Raw genomic sequence first — 14,144 nt, forward strand, 5'->3', positions numbered from 1 at the left:
GTTCCTCTATACCCTGTAAATTTACGCCATATCCCACCCTTCAAACCGAAACACAGCCATGCAAACACAACTGCTTCACGGTACAAACACGAATGGGACAGAGGTACCCAAGCAATCGACTTTTGTACAAAGTCTCCCTCTGGTAAAAATTTGGTATGTAGATGTATCCTTTATTAGCAGACAGTACACTTTTTACCTTAATTTCTATAGACAAGATCTGGGAAATAGCTAGTTAAAATTAAGAAAAATCTATGAAACTCTAATAGTTTTGTTTACAAGTCTTCTTCAGAATGTCTATTTCGATAAATTGTAATGGTTACTTCATCATTTAAATTAATCAAGAAATAGTTATGTAAAAGTAGAAACAATAGTTAATAAATAATAGTTAACAACGCTCCTATCAGGACACTTGGGGCCGAGACGCCATTTCTAACCTATCTCTAACATTAATATTTAAATTGGATAACACAGAGAAATATTTTTTTTAAAGACCAATATAAACTGAATTTCTAATAGATTATAGTCAACGTTTTATTTATTTATTTTTAAAAGATACAGCAACAGTGCAAATACAGACATTAATTTTAATTGATATACACGGCTTGCATCTTGCATTTACACCAATTACAGATGTACACAACATTTTCTTAAGTTATCGATTACATAAACTGACACCAAGAAAACAATAAAAAAAAACATACAAGTAACAAATATAAGAATATTTAAAATATACAACGTTATTATGAATATAGATTATTTATGATGATCCATAAAACAGTAATTGCGCAAAACTATCAAATTAAAATATTAGGTTAAGAGTAGCCATGGTTAATATCTCAGTACTGCACCGATATCTATATATTGGTTTCCTCTGGATCTTGATGACGGAAAAAGTCATCATTCATTTCGGTATCACCCATACCATCTACCAATACTGTTGACTGGTAGAGAGTCATTAGGCATTCTTTTTTTTATTGGATGTAAATGGAGTGGTAACCCCGCCTGCGCTAATGGGATACGCTGGCGGGGCACCAGTGAAGGGTGATCGATGAGGATAAAAACAGGCCAGTTAGCCCATCGTGATGAATTCATCAGGAATTAATCATGATAGTTTCCAGGGGGAACCGCAAGGAGGTCGACCTGGTTGGATATATTGCTAACAATGGGATTCTTAGTCTCCATTACTAACAATCCCTTTTCTCCCCAGTCATTAGGCATTAAGTCCGCCCTGTAGACATAATTTAATGTGCGTAAAAATATAAATAAATAAATACCAATTGGTGTCTATATTAATTTATAACGGTTTCTTCATGTTATATATTGAATAACCGATATTTAATATTGGTATCTCTATAGATATGCATTCTTAGACCAATATTGTGACAACGATATATAGATTTTGATATCTAAATTACCTATTTCTAGTTAAGAGATAAATTTATAGAAATAACGACTCAGAATCGAGCACACCATGTCACTGTTAATATAAGAGTCTCATAAAATAAAGTTCATTTAATGCGATCTGTTAGAAAAAACCGACGACGGCGTATTAAGTTACGCGGCACGTACTACCTTTCTTTCCAGAGCTTAAGATATACAGCCAGTCAGTATTTCATATCTAGTGACCGCGCACACTCGGAGGGAATTACTTTTTGTCTATTTACTAACTTTTACCCGCGATTTCATTCGACTTCATTGTCCGAAATAAAAAGTTGCTATGTCATTCTCCATCTCATATAAGATATAGATATTAAATTTCAGAAACAGCATCTGTTCAATAACATACTGTCAACCATATTTGGTATCCCAACAAAACAGCCCATAAAAACAACATCAGTACATCGGTACAAAACTCATACTATCATCACAAATCAGCGTGCGGCTACCCTACTTTCCATAAGAACAGAGCCCGTGGGAAACAAACATCTGCGACCAACGCTACGTTCAAAGAAAAATTACCTTGGAATGAGTTATATGCAAATTTCTCACAGCATTATCCAAGGTTTGAATATGTTTGGAGTATAGCTGTACAGTGGAATTAAGACTTTTATAATGTTCCTATACAATATTATGTTATGCGAAGGATGACATTAATTGTGACTAATTATCTTTATTCAATTGACTTCAAAAATAAGGAAGTTCTCAATTCGGCTCAATTCGATCGTGTGTTTTTATGTTTTGGTAACTCATGAGTTGTCAGTTCTAAGCCAATTTGAAAAATTCTTTTTTAACCGAAAGATAAGGTAAATGTACTTACAGATTGGTTCCATAACATTTTTATCAACATCGGTTCAGTAGTTTTTTTTATACCACTGAGGTGGGAAACAAGCATACGGCCCACCTGATGGTAAGCTGTTACCGTAGCCTATGAACACCTGCAATACCAGAGGTATTACGCGCGCGTTGCCGACCGTGGAGAAACCTCTTTAACCCCCTTTTGAAGAACGCCATGCTGTAGTCTCTTGGGAAAACCCCGGCAGGGAACTCATTCAATAACCTGAGTGTTTGTGGGAGAAAAAAATCTCTGAAATCGCGTTGTACGCAACCATTTAGGCTGTAGGATATGAGGATGAACTCCCTGTCGATGGCGAGCCGTACGATGGTAGAAAGTGGCCGTGGGCATTATATTAAACAATTCCTCTAAGCACTATCCGTTGTACAAGCGATAGAACACGAAGAGTAAGGCAAAATCTTTTCTAAGACTTAAGGGTTCGATACTGCTTGTAAGCCTGGGATCATCGACAATTGTCATAGGTTGTCGTTGCACCGAGTCGAAGGGTTCAAGGTTTAGTTTTCAGATCAAAATTCAATATTTTTTGAAATTTAAATAAAAATCAACCAAAAAATCTATACTAAGTTGACCGAAGACTACACCTATTAACACAAGAAACTCAAAATTTTACTTGCTATAATGACAAAAGAAATACAGCGACAACAAGAAAATAAATTTTATTTATTGCAAAAAGAATTAGAAAAATCTATTTATAATTGTCAAGTATATCGCGTAATAGAACTACCTTCTTTTGGTAGCCGGTTTTTTTTTTTTAAAGAAACATTTACGAAACGCTCGTCGTTTGTAGCACGTGCTACAAAATTGATGTCGAAGAAAGTTCGTTAACATCTTGTAAACAATAAATAGACTTGTAAAAGAAGAGAGAACATTAAAAGAAGGGTCTCTAACATTGTAATTAATATTTCACTATTGGAAAGAAATAATTATTTAATTATGTTACTAGTAGTAATTGTCGGCACTTAGTGGAACTTTGTACACATATTGATATTATTAGAATAACATCTGTTCTCTTCCATAAAAAAGTTGTTATGATAAATACCTGACCGGTTACGCCGTTTATTATTGATGTATTTATTTATACACTTTATTGCACCATTTATAAAAGTAATAAATACATTAAATTTTAATGAGAAGTGATAAAAAAGGTGACCTCTGGATAAAGGAGATTAAGAAAAAAGAACTAGGTAGGTAGAAATAAAGTAGGTGGCGACTATTATATAGATATTACCTAATATATACAAACATATATATATATATATATACATACATACATGTATATATATATATATATATATATATATATATATATAACACACATACACATACTTAATAGTATACATACAACAGGAGAGTATGAAAGAAGAAGAAGCAGAAAGAACACAGAAAAATAGTAGGTACTAAAGTTAGAAAATTTTTTCACTTGACGAACTTACCCGTAAAGTGATGTTTCCTATCAATCTATGAACTCCTTTGTATACTCATCTTGTGTCACACGCTATGCAACTAGAATACATAGAGTTCCAATACATATACAATATTTAAAAAGAACAGTCTAGCTAACAATTATTGCTAAACTATAAAAGAAACAATAAAACCACAATGAAAAGGCACGTGTACTACAAAAATAAAACCGGGTGACCGCCGTAACTCGCAGAGTCAGGACAAAAGTAATTACAAATGCTAGTTCTGCGAACAGTCGTCGGCCGGCACGTCTATTCATTAATATGCTAATACAGTTCCGGGCGCACCATCGAATTCCGGCATTACCGGAAAAAGAACGGGGCAAAAGGATCCGCAAAAAACCGGTAACTGCACTTTATTTTGATACCGCTTGTAGCTTGGGCCTAATTTATTTTCTTTGTTTCTGAGGACCGCGATTGAATTTTGTGTTCTTCTCTTTTATGCTTTCCTAGTAACTGAGTAACCAGAGACAAATTCATAATTGAAATAATAGGTATATATGCAATGGCTTGCATTGACGGTCTTTCTTTCTGCGGAAAAGGTTTCCAAGGATTACATTTTTTTTTTACTTTATGTTTTTTTTTTGTTTTGGTAGACTTTCTTGCTTGCCTAACATCGATTTTTTACAAATTCATTAAGTTAAAATGTATTTTGAATAGCCAGTATATTGAATTTCTAACTATAGTACAGTGTAATGTGAAAATCTTAGAAAACATATTAAGTTTTAAATATTTATTAGAATAAAAACAACCAAATTAACTGCCGTTTACATTTACATCGTGGGTCACCATTTACATTTTATAGACCTTATTTTCTCTATGTCAGCGAAAAAATCCTTTCAGGTAATCTTCCAACCCTGGGGGTCGATATGGACCACTTATGATATCATTGACCTAGATTTATTTTTTTAATTCGACAAGAAACTACACTCAACTAGATTTTAATCTAGTTATAATAAAACCCTTACAATCACATTTATAATGCACATACCTATGTTGTGTAAGTATACGACTCACTCAAAAAGAAATGGTTAATGATTAGATTTTTTTTTTAATACATTTTTTATTTATTCTATTTTATTTCATTAGTAAGAGTGAAACTGTCAACATTTAAGAGTTGACTTCTATTAATAGAGGCTCTATGACCTGCCATATTAGTTAGCGATTAAGTCGGAGTCTAGATGCCGAACGGTCATCAATAGGCTCCGAGCAGTAATCGATTAATTACTTAAATGCATCGGTTAAAGGTGAAATACGTGTCGCAACATATGTGTAGACGATATAATGGCCAAAAATTTATGACTAATATGAAAGGTCATAAATCCTCCACTAATACTAATAGCAGTCAATCCTCAAATTTTGGCAGTTGAACGCATAATAATAATAATAGCGGAATTAAACAAAATCTTATCAACTAACCAGCAATATGGATTTCCGTAAAGTGAGACCTAACTCGCAAAAATACTCGTATATACAAAGAGTAATTTCATATAAGCAAATAACGTTCATCGTCTTTACCGCAAGCTTTAAGGATACCATAAATTAAAAACGCACACGCACACGCACACGCACACGCACACGCACGCACGCACACACGTACTCACTATTTTACATTGTTTTCCTTATTTATTTATTTATTTTAGTTTTTGGTAAATAAAGTGTACTAATAAATAGGTAATCGCACTCATAGTCCCCAAGATACAGGTCTGGCCTAGTTTGGGGACTGATGGTAATGCAGATATTTCCTCGTTGTATATAAATTGTAAAAACTGTAAATTGTACCTTATGCAACTGTATCTTTGTTAAATAAATATTATTATTATTATTGCTAAAAAAAAATTTTTTTTTCACTATATTATACATACTGGCTATTTAACCCCGGCATATGGGTGTGGTAGAAGACGACTAAGGGAGCTTAATAGTCGAGAGAGGGACAGCAGTGTCCCTTTTTAAACATCATCAAAGCCTAACTGCGTTTGCCAACCCATCTGCCAAACGTGGCAACTTCTGGCAAAGCTCTTCAACAGGGAGAGGCCTATCTTCAGCAGTAGACAGTTAACGGCTGCTATGATAATGATAATGATGATGATGATTATTATACATCGCTTTTATACCAACACTGCTAAATTAATATTGATTTAAATTTCGAATTTCGCTTAAAAAGAAATTTGAAATCATCATGTACAAATTGTACCTAACGAATGTTTTTCTGTCTAATCGAATCCGAAATAAAATTGCTTAGTCAAACATTTGCTTTCTTAATTAATTGCACAGCTCGCAAAACTCGCAAATGTGTGTTTGCGTAGGCTGGGCGTTCTTCTATCATGAGCCTAACATTCGACCTGCCCATATTTTGCTAAGTATGTTTATTTAAATTCAAACCGATAGGAGATGACCCTACCGTGTCAGTTTTAGGTTAATGTGTTTGTAAACGGTGTTTAACATATTACTAACCTAAATATAATCCGCGGTTTTGCTTGTGTTTATTACAAGTGCAATATATAGATAATACATTTATAAATATTGCGAGCAAGTGTAAACTTATCACTGAAAGATATCTCTTCCAGTCAATCCAATGTAGTGAATTATGTATTTTGATAATAAATAAATGAAATTTATCGAATTGTTTTTTTTGTTAATACAATATATATATATATATATATATATATATATATATATATATATATATATATATATATATATATATATATGTTATACCACTGAAGTGGCAATATGGCAAAGCATACGGCCCACCTGATGATAAACGATTACTAATACCAATTACATAATACACGCGCGCGTTGTCGCCCCTGAAGAAACCTCTTTATCCCCCTACCTCTTTATATTTGACATAGATATAGATTATTTTTATATCTGGTGTGTTTTTAGAGTTCCACTCCTCAATGTCTCGGTTACGCGAGCAAAACCGATGATACAGCTAATTTAATTCAAAATAAAATTGTCTTAAATACAACAACAACAATACTACCGTTATTTAATTTTTTTCTCATAAAAAAAAACAATTGTTGCTAAATTTACAACACAAATAACGAAGTGATAAAAAAGAATTAAATTCTAATTCAGTCAATTTCAGTTCTAAGAAACCGTCTCATACGTAGTCGCTTCATTTCGTTGTAAAAAATGCAAGGTATGTTATTTGAACTGGTACACGAACAAGACTGAAAATATCCATTTACCATGAGTTTTTTCAGTCAGCTTCCATTGAAATTGCTAAAGAGTATTCTAATTTACAATACGAGTACACGTGTTCTAGAATTTCACATATGCTTTATAGCACTTTTTGAATAAGAGAGCAAACACTCTTACAAGAAGATAACAAACATTACAATGTTCGTTAAATTATACAATATTTATATATATAAATATAACAACAAATTAATTCATAATTTATTTAAAACTAATTAATATTTTAAATAATAATTGTTAAATAATGAATTATTATTTATTACTTAATTATTTAGTTGTAGGACTCTGGCTTTTGTCAATAAATAAATATTATATGCTTGTTTTTAACCCGACATATAGCTTTTTTTTTATACAACTTAGAAAGGCAAACAAGCTGACGGCCCACCTGATGGAAAGTGGTAACCGTCGCCTATAGACATGAGCAGTATCATGGACATAACAGAGTATACTGTTTCGCCCGTGATACCCCCCATGCGTTGCTATTCCTGAGGACTCAGGTGTTATTACTCTGTACCCAGTAAATTCACGCCATATCCCACCCTTCAAACCGAAACACTGCCATGCAAACACAACTGCTTCACGGTCGAAACACAAATGGGACAGAGGTACCCAACCAATCGAATTTTGTACAAAGTCTCCCTCTAGTTAAGCTTATGTTCTTTCCTATCCTATATAGTACCTGCATACCAAATTTCATATTTGTCGGTTCAGTTTATCCGACCTAAAAACTGCAATTTATGAACTGAAAACCGCCGGTTGCAGCTAGTGATAAATAAACAAATCCAATGAGAAATATAAATCTATTCAAGCATCCAATAAGATCAGAAAGATAAAATTTAATCTCGATACAACTCTCGCGTTCTTCGAACGGTTGTGACTCGATTCATTTGTCTGCTCGGCGGAACGTGATGTCATTTCAAAAAAGACAACTCGTTTAAAAAAAATGAGTGTTTTTTTTCTCTAAGTAGACTATTTCTCGTAACGATGGAACTTAACCTTAAACCCTTTTACTGAAAAAAGAATTTATAGAAGTGATCTTACAAATATATCCTTGCAAATACCTCTGTATAAAATTCAAGTAAAGACAAAGGTTGTAAAACTTTTTTTATACTACCATGGTGGTAAATGCCTATGGACGCCTGTAACACCAAAGACGTAACGCACGAGTTGCCGACTCTTAATAAACCTTAATACGCTCTTTTTAAAGAACACCATGCTGTAGTTTCTAAAGTAAGCCTCAGCTAGAAAATCATACCATAACCTGATTTTTCGCGGAAAGAAGCTTCTCTGAAACCACACTGTACGTGTCCATTCTGATTCTAAAGTGTGAAGATGGATTCTCTGCCGATGGCGAATGATACGCCTAATCTAAAATATATATTTTTTAATGTAAAATATATGTAAAAATGTTTTTATTCAGTCACGTTCAAACAGCTGAACGAGTTTTAATAAAATATTGCTTAATGCTAGAGAGATGAGCAGCGGCTCTCTTAAAACATCATCAAAGCCTAACTACGATTGCCAACCCACCTGCCAAGTGTGGCAACTATTTTTTTTACAACTAAGAATGGCAAACAAGCTGACGGTCCACCTGATGGAAAGTGGTAACCGTCGCCTATAGACATAAGCAGCACCATGGACATAACAGAGTATACTGTTTCGCCCATGATACCCCCATGCGTTGCCATTCCTGAGGACTCAGGTGTTATTTCTCTGTACCCAGTAAATAAACTAGTAGTAAACTACTGGCAAATTTCCCCATATGAAAAAAGCCTATGTCCAGCAGTGGACAATTAACAGCTCATATGATAGTAATAATTACACGCAAGTAAATTATTATCCTAAATTAACAAATTTATAAATTTATTTATTCCCTTAAGTAAATACAGCTATAAATAAATACGATAGTTTTTACCATAGTTCGTGCAACACAAAGCCGCATAACACTCCTATATCTTAATTGGTTTCCATGTATTTTGGGTCATTTATTTATATACAATCGACTTTGACCAGTTCCCTTTTGTAATGTTATTATGTACTCTCACTGTAAAGTGTTCAACCCTATTAGACTATAAACAAGTACACAGAGTAGGGACAAAACCACGTTCCCAATTATCGATAAGAGCTGGTAATAACTTTTATCGATTCCAATATCGATATATACGCCATCATGTTTTTAAATAAATGCAAAAAAAATTTACTTATGTTAAATATATCACAAATTAGTATTTGATTTTCTTAAAAATTTTACTAACATTATAAGCGTAAAAGTGTGTGTGTTTTTTTAAATAGATGATAATGGAATGGTAACCCTGCCTGCGTTAACGATATGCGCTAGCGAGGCACCAGTGCGGGATGATAAGTGAGAATGAAAAGGCAGGTCAATTAGTTCATCGGAATAAATACACTTCAGCAAGATGGTTGCCAGAGGAGACCACGTGGAGATAAACCTGATAGGGTATATAGCTAGCATGGAACTCATAGTCCGCATTACTAACAATGTTAGCTTTTAGCGATGTAACGGTTTTATGTCAATGTTTATTTGACAATATAAATATACAAGTTTATAAATATGTTTGAATGTTTAGTAAATTTAATTAATACATACTCGTACATCTGAATAAAATATCCTTTCCAAATTTCACATCTGCAACAAGCATTAAAAGAAAGTGAGATCAACAAAAAAAATATATTGAAAAAGAGACATATTAACTTAATGACCGAAATCTGTATATATATATATATATATATATATATATATATATATATATATATATATATATATATATATATATATATATATATATGCTTTGTTACGTCATCTATATAATTCTAATATAGTTTATTCATTGATAACTTTATCTCGTTTGTCACGTACTGAAACAAATTACTGTCATTCATAATTCATCTGGAAAAATCGTCCAACTTCTACTGAGTCATTACCATCAAAAAGTTTGTTCATTAGCAAAATACCTATCCACCGCATCGAATCAAAGTTTTAATCTGAGATAATTGCAGCGTTTACACCACTGCTTTATCTCGTCTAAGCCTTATATAAGCTGGTACAATTTGGGAGATGTCGCTGTACCGAACAGTTGTAGCAGAAAATCTGCAACTGAAATTAGTTGTCAGCTTTGTTTTTAACACGCGTCTTCATATTTTTATTAGTAATTTTATAAATTAGTTTCTTAATTGTAATTCTGTAATTAAATTTAATAAAAATAATAATAAACTTTTTATTATATACAGTAAAGATGTATACAAAGAGTATTTATACAGAATGTGCATATACAAAAGGCGGCCTTATCGCTAAAAGCTAAAAACAATCCCTTACAGACAACAAATAAGTAAAATTTTAATTTAAAAAAAGTTATTTATAAATATATTTTTATTATTATATTTTTATCTAAACGAAAGTAAACCCCTTCAATTAAAGAAATTATAATCCAAATCTATTCCGAATCAATGAAGATATCAAATAACATAGTTTTTATAAATATTATCTATGAAATAAGTCCGCCATAATTGGACACATTAAGAAAACTTAATACATGTATATTAAATCCTCTTAATGAGTCCAATGTAAAGTATGTACAATTAAGATTTTATAATACAATACTATTGTTAAAACATGTTCAGTTTTAATGACGTCAATATATTATTTGTATAAAGGATGAAATCGAAACAATTGTCGGAAATAACAAACATTGTAAGTTTATAAATTTTTTGTTTATATTGTATCACAAATATCGAAATTATGCCTTAAAGATAATTGCATGTGAAAGCCTATAAAGGTGCATTTAGACTGAGTAAATCCAGAACGAGAGCAACAAATAGAAACTACTACTATTATTCGTCTGAGGATGTGTTAATTTTTTATGACACGAGATTGTAGGTTGCTTTCGTTGTACGAGTACACAAAGACCACAAAAATAGCTTACAGGAGAACGACTTTACGTGTCCTCCAAAACCCGAAATAAGTGACTATTATTTTAAAATGCTTGTATTGGAATTCGATATTGGGACACCTGGACCTCTGTCAAGCGTTATGCCACTGAGCTGTCGTCGCTCACTAATCAAATAACCGCATAATCCACCATAATAGATGGAGATTCTGTAATAGATTATGGTTTATTATCCGACTCGAAGGTCAATGAAACGCATAACTCACTTTTGAGACTGGAATAAACTCAGTGACTCAATAATATAATATCGTGATTACAGATCGATCATAAGTTCAAATATGACAGATACTAAAAATATTATGTGCTTCTGTGTGTATTAAACTCTGCGTCATGGAAGACCGAAATAACAAGCCAAATTAATTCAAGTAATGACTCTAGGTTGGCCCCTACCACATTGGATTCTAATATACTCGGCGATATATTTATTTATATGTATTTTAATATCATCATCTTATATCCAGAATAATTAAAAAATATTATATGTATTTACACCATACATTAGCTAATTACAGATTCCCTATTCGTGTACCAAACAATATTATGATTATTTTTTGATGGTAGATCAGCGCAAAAACAATCGATGGAGACGCTTATTTGAAACGTCACATCACTGGAAGTTCTCGTAATAATTAGTGTAAAAATATGAGATATTTGTGTGTGTAGTATTGCGTGAATGTAGTGTACAAAGAAACAGTGTACTGAGCGCGTATTGTTTTGTGTTAATGAAGAATTACATATGTGTATATGAGCACGTCGATTACTATATTTAATATATAACAGTGACACTCAACAAACATCACTAACTTTAGCATTAAAGATTACAGTCGTCTTACATTTTTGGACATAAATTTTTACATCACAGCACTACGTGATTACGATATCTGGCCGAGTATTAATCGAGTAGACAATCAATACCCAAAGAGATTTATACGAAATTACCATGAAGAATGGAAGAGAAATTTCACGAATCGTTCTTTTTTAAGCGAACTAGCCCTTTGTTACACTGGATATTCTTTTATAATGGCGGCTTTAATCCGCTTTAGGGAAAGAATTCTTTATGTCTGGACCTGCGAGATTGGAATATTTTAATTTAATATTCAGTAACGAGAATCAACATTGTCACACACAAGGGAGAAAATTTTATCATCAATTAGCTGAAACGTGAATCAAAATAAAAATGTTAATAATGTTTCAGCAATGTATGGAGCCTGGGCTCACTTGATGTACGCTATTATATGAAAAAGCCAATCCCAAACACATTATCATTTATAACACCTTTTCTAACAACATTGTTTTCTGACACAGTATTAATTTCCAATTCAATATTTGCAACACAAAATCAAATATCGTATCACTTTAATAACACTTGGACATTTATTGAAGTAATTGAATGTAATGATCGCTCAATAAGCGACATGTATGATTTCTCAATAATGTTATTTTCGTTTAGAAAACCATTATACAATTTGTATAATTTAAATGTTTAAACAATTTATTGATTTCATTATTTTATATTTTATTCAGTATTTATAAATAAATTATTTATATACTTTACATGGATTTCTTATTACCATTTTTAAATTAACTTGCAAATAATATAAAGTGCCAATCGTAAAAAAAACCGTAAAAACATTTTTGTAACAATAAAGTACACAATAAATGTACACTGAAATTATTATAATATACTAATTAAGAAAATAAGAAAGAAAGAAATATTTTTATTCTCATGCCCATTTAGAACGCAATTTCAGCCAAGAAGATCGGGCGAGAAATTCAGCCGCTCAAACTTAAAATAATATAATGAGACCTGAGTAAGATACTCGCATTAAATTAATAAATAATTATATAAATTAATTTTATTACATTTTTGCATTGTTTCTATGTTTTTATTTTAATTTTTAATATTTTTCTTAATTTTTAATATGTTTCATTCTATCTGTAGAGTCCTTTAAGTATATTTAAAACTACATATAAACTAAGAAGATTCTCAAATCGATTGTATTTTGTATGTAATTCTGCATGTCAGTTAAGAGACATTATCACTAATTAATAATAAACAATAAAGAGTATATCTGTCTATCTAATGTAAAAATAACATCAATATGAGACCAACACGCGAATAAACCGTATTGATTTAAAAAAGGCAATATTTTCTTAGAAAAAATATTAAAAGTTTCATTAAATGAAAAGGTCTATTTACTTTACTTACTTTTATCCGATAATCACTTGAAACTTGTGGATTTAGCCCATCAATCGGTACAAATATAGAAAGCCTTAGCGACTGGAATTCATGTGAATTGTTCTTATTACTCGTACACTGAACGTGGGGATGACTTAACGAACTGAGAATTTTTCGTTTGTCTTTCCATCTCGTCACTTATCACATTATGTGTCTAGCAAATATGTTATTCGAGTATACGGAGACATTCTTAGGATGATTTTTATGTTTATTTTTTTTTTCTCCAAAAATAATTTCACGAGAATGTATTTACGATACAAGGACAAAGATTTTCTCGTAAACATTAATTTATTGAATAATGTAGTAAAGATATTATACCTACTTACATAAAGGAAAATGACATATCCCTTGTAGAAATAGCGTAGTGTTGATGAACGTATATAGCTATATATGTATATATATATATAAAGCTAGAGTGAATAGGTAATACCTACTTGAATTGCATGTAAAATCTTAGACCTTATTGTCACTTAAGCCGAGATTGTGGTCAAACGCGCTCAAATTCAAGCCAAATCTTTTTGTAATATGGATAATAAACATATTACGCCGACCCCATATAATAATTGGGATAAGAGTAGGAAAAAGAAGAATATATAAATAAACAATTATCATGGTAGAAAATAATGTTAATCCATAGATTAAATAGTAGGTGCATGTTCTCTTCATTTTAATAAGAAAAAACATATTCGTTCTTTTATTTTTCATTAAATAATGGTAAGTAATTAACTATAATAGCTTTATAAAATTTCTCCAACACTATAAATATGTCTATAGTTTTTGTATGATATTTACATTAATTTTGAACCGATTTTGATAGGGGGAAAGGATTGTTAATAACGCGGACTATCAGTCCCATTGCTAGCAATATGCCCCATAAGGTCGACCTCCACGTGGTCCCCCTGGAAACCCTCGTGCTGAATTCCTGCTGTATTCGTCACGATGGGCTAACTGATCTGCCTTTTCATTTTCACCTATCACGC

General features: G+C 31.9%; 1 protein-coding gene across 2 annotated transcripts in view; it reads right to left on the reverse strand.

Moving 5' to 3' along the window:
* Window positions 1-14,144, reverse strand: part of LOC113511500 (uncharacterized) — a 166,656-nt gene that overhangs the window by 138,923 nt on the left and 13,589 nt on the right. The window contains exon 2 of one of the 2 annotated variants that reach the window (XM_052895052.1): window positions 9,569-9,607. The exons of the other annotated variant lie outside the window; for it this stretch is intronic. The gene's annotated coding sequence lies outside the window, so the exon portion shown is untranslated. The remainder of the gene's footprint in view (window positions 1-9,568; window positions 9,608-14,144) is intronic. 2 annotated transcript variants of the gene reach the window in all.

The sequence above is a fragment of the Galleria mellonella genome, unplaced genomic scaffold (assembly GCF_026898425.1).
Source record: "Galleria mellonella isolate WM207_F2 unplaced genomic scaffold, CSIRO_AGI_GalMel_v1 utg264, whole genome shotgun sequence".
Classification (NCBI taxonomy): Eukaryota; Metazoa; Arthropoda; class Insecta; order Lepidoptera; family Pyralidae; genus Galleria; species Galleria mellonella.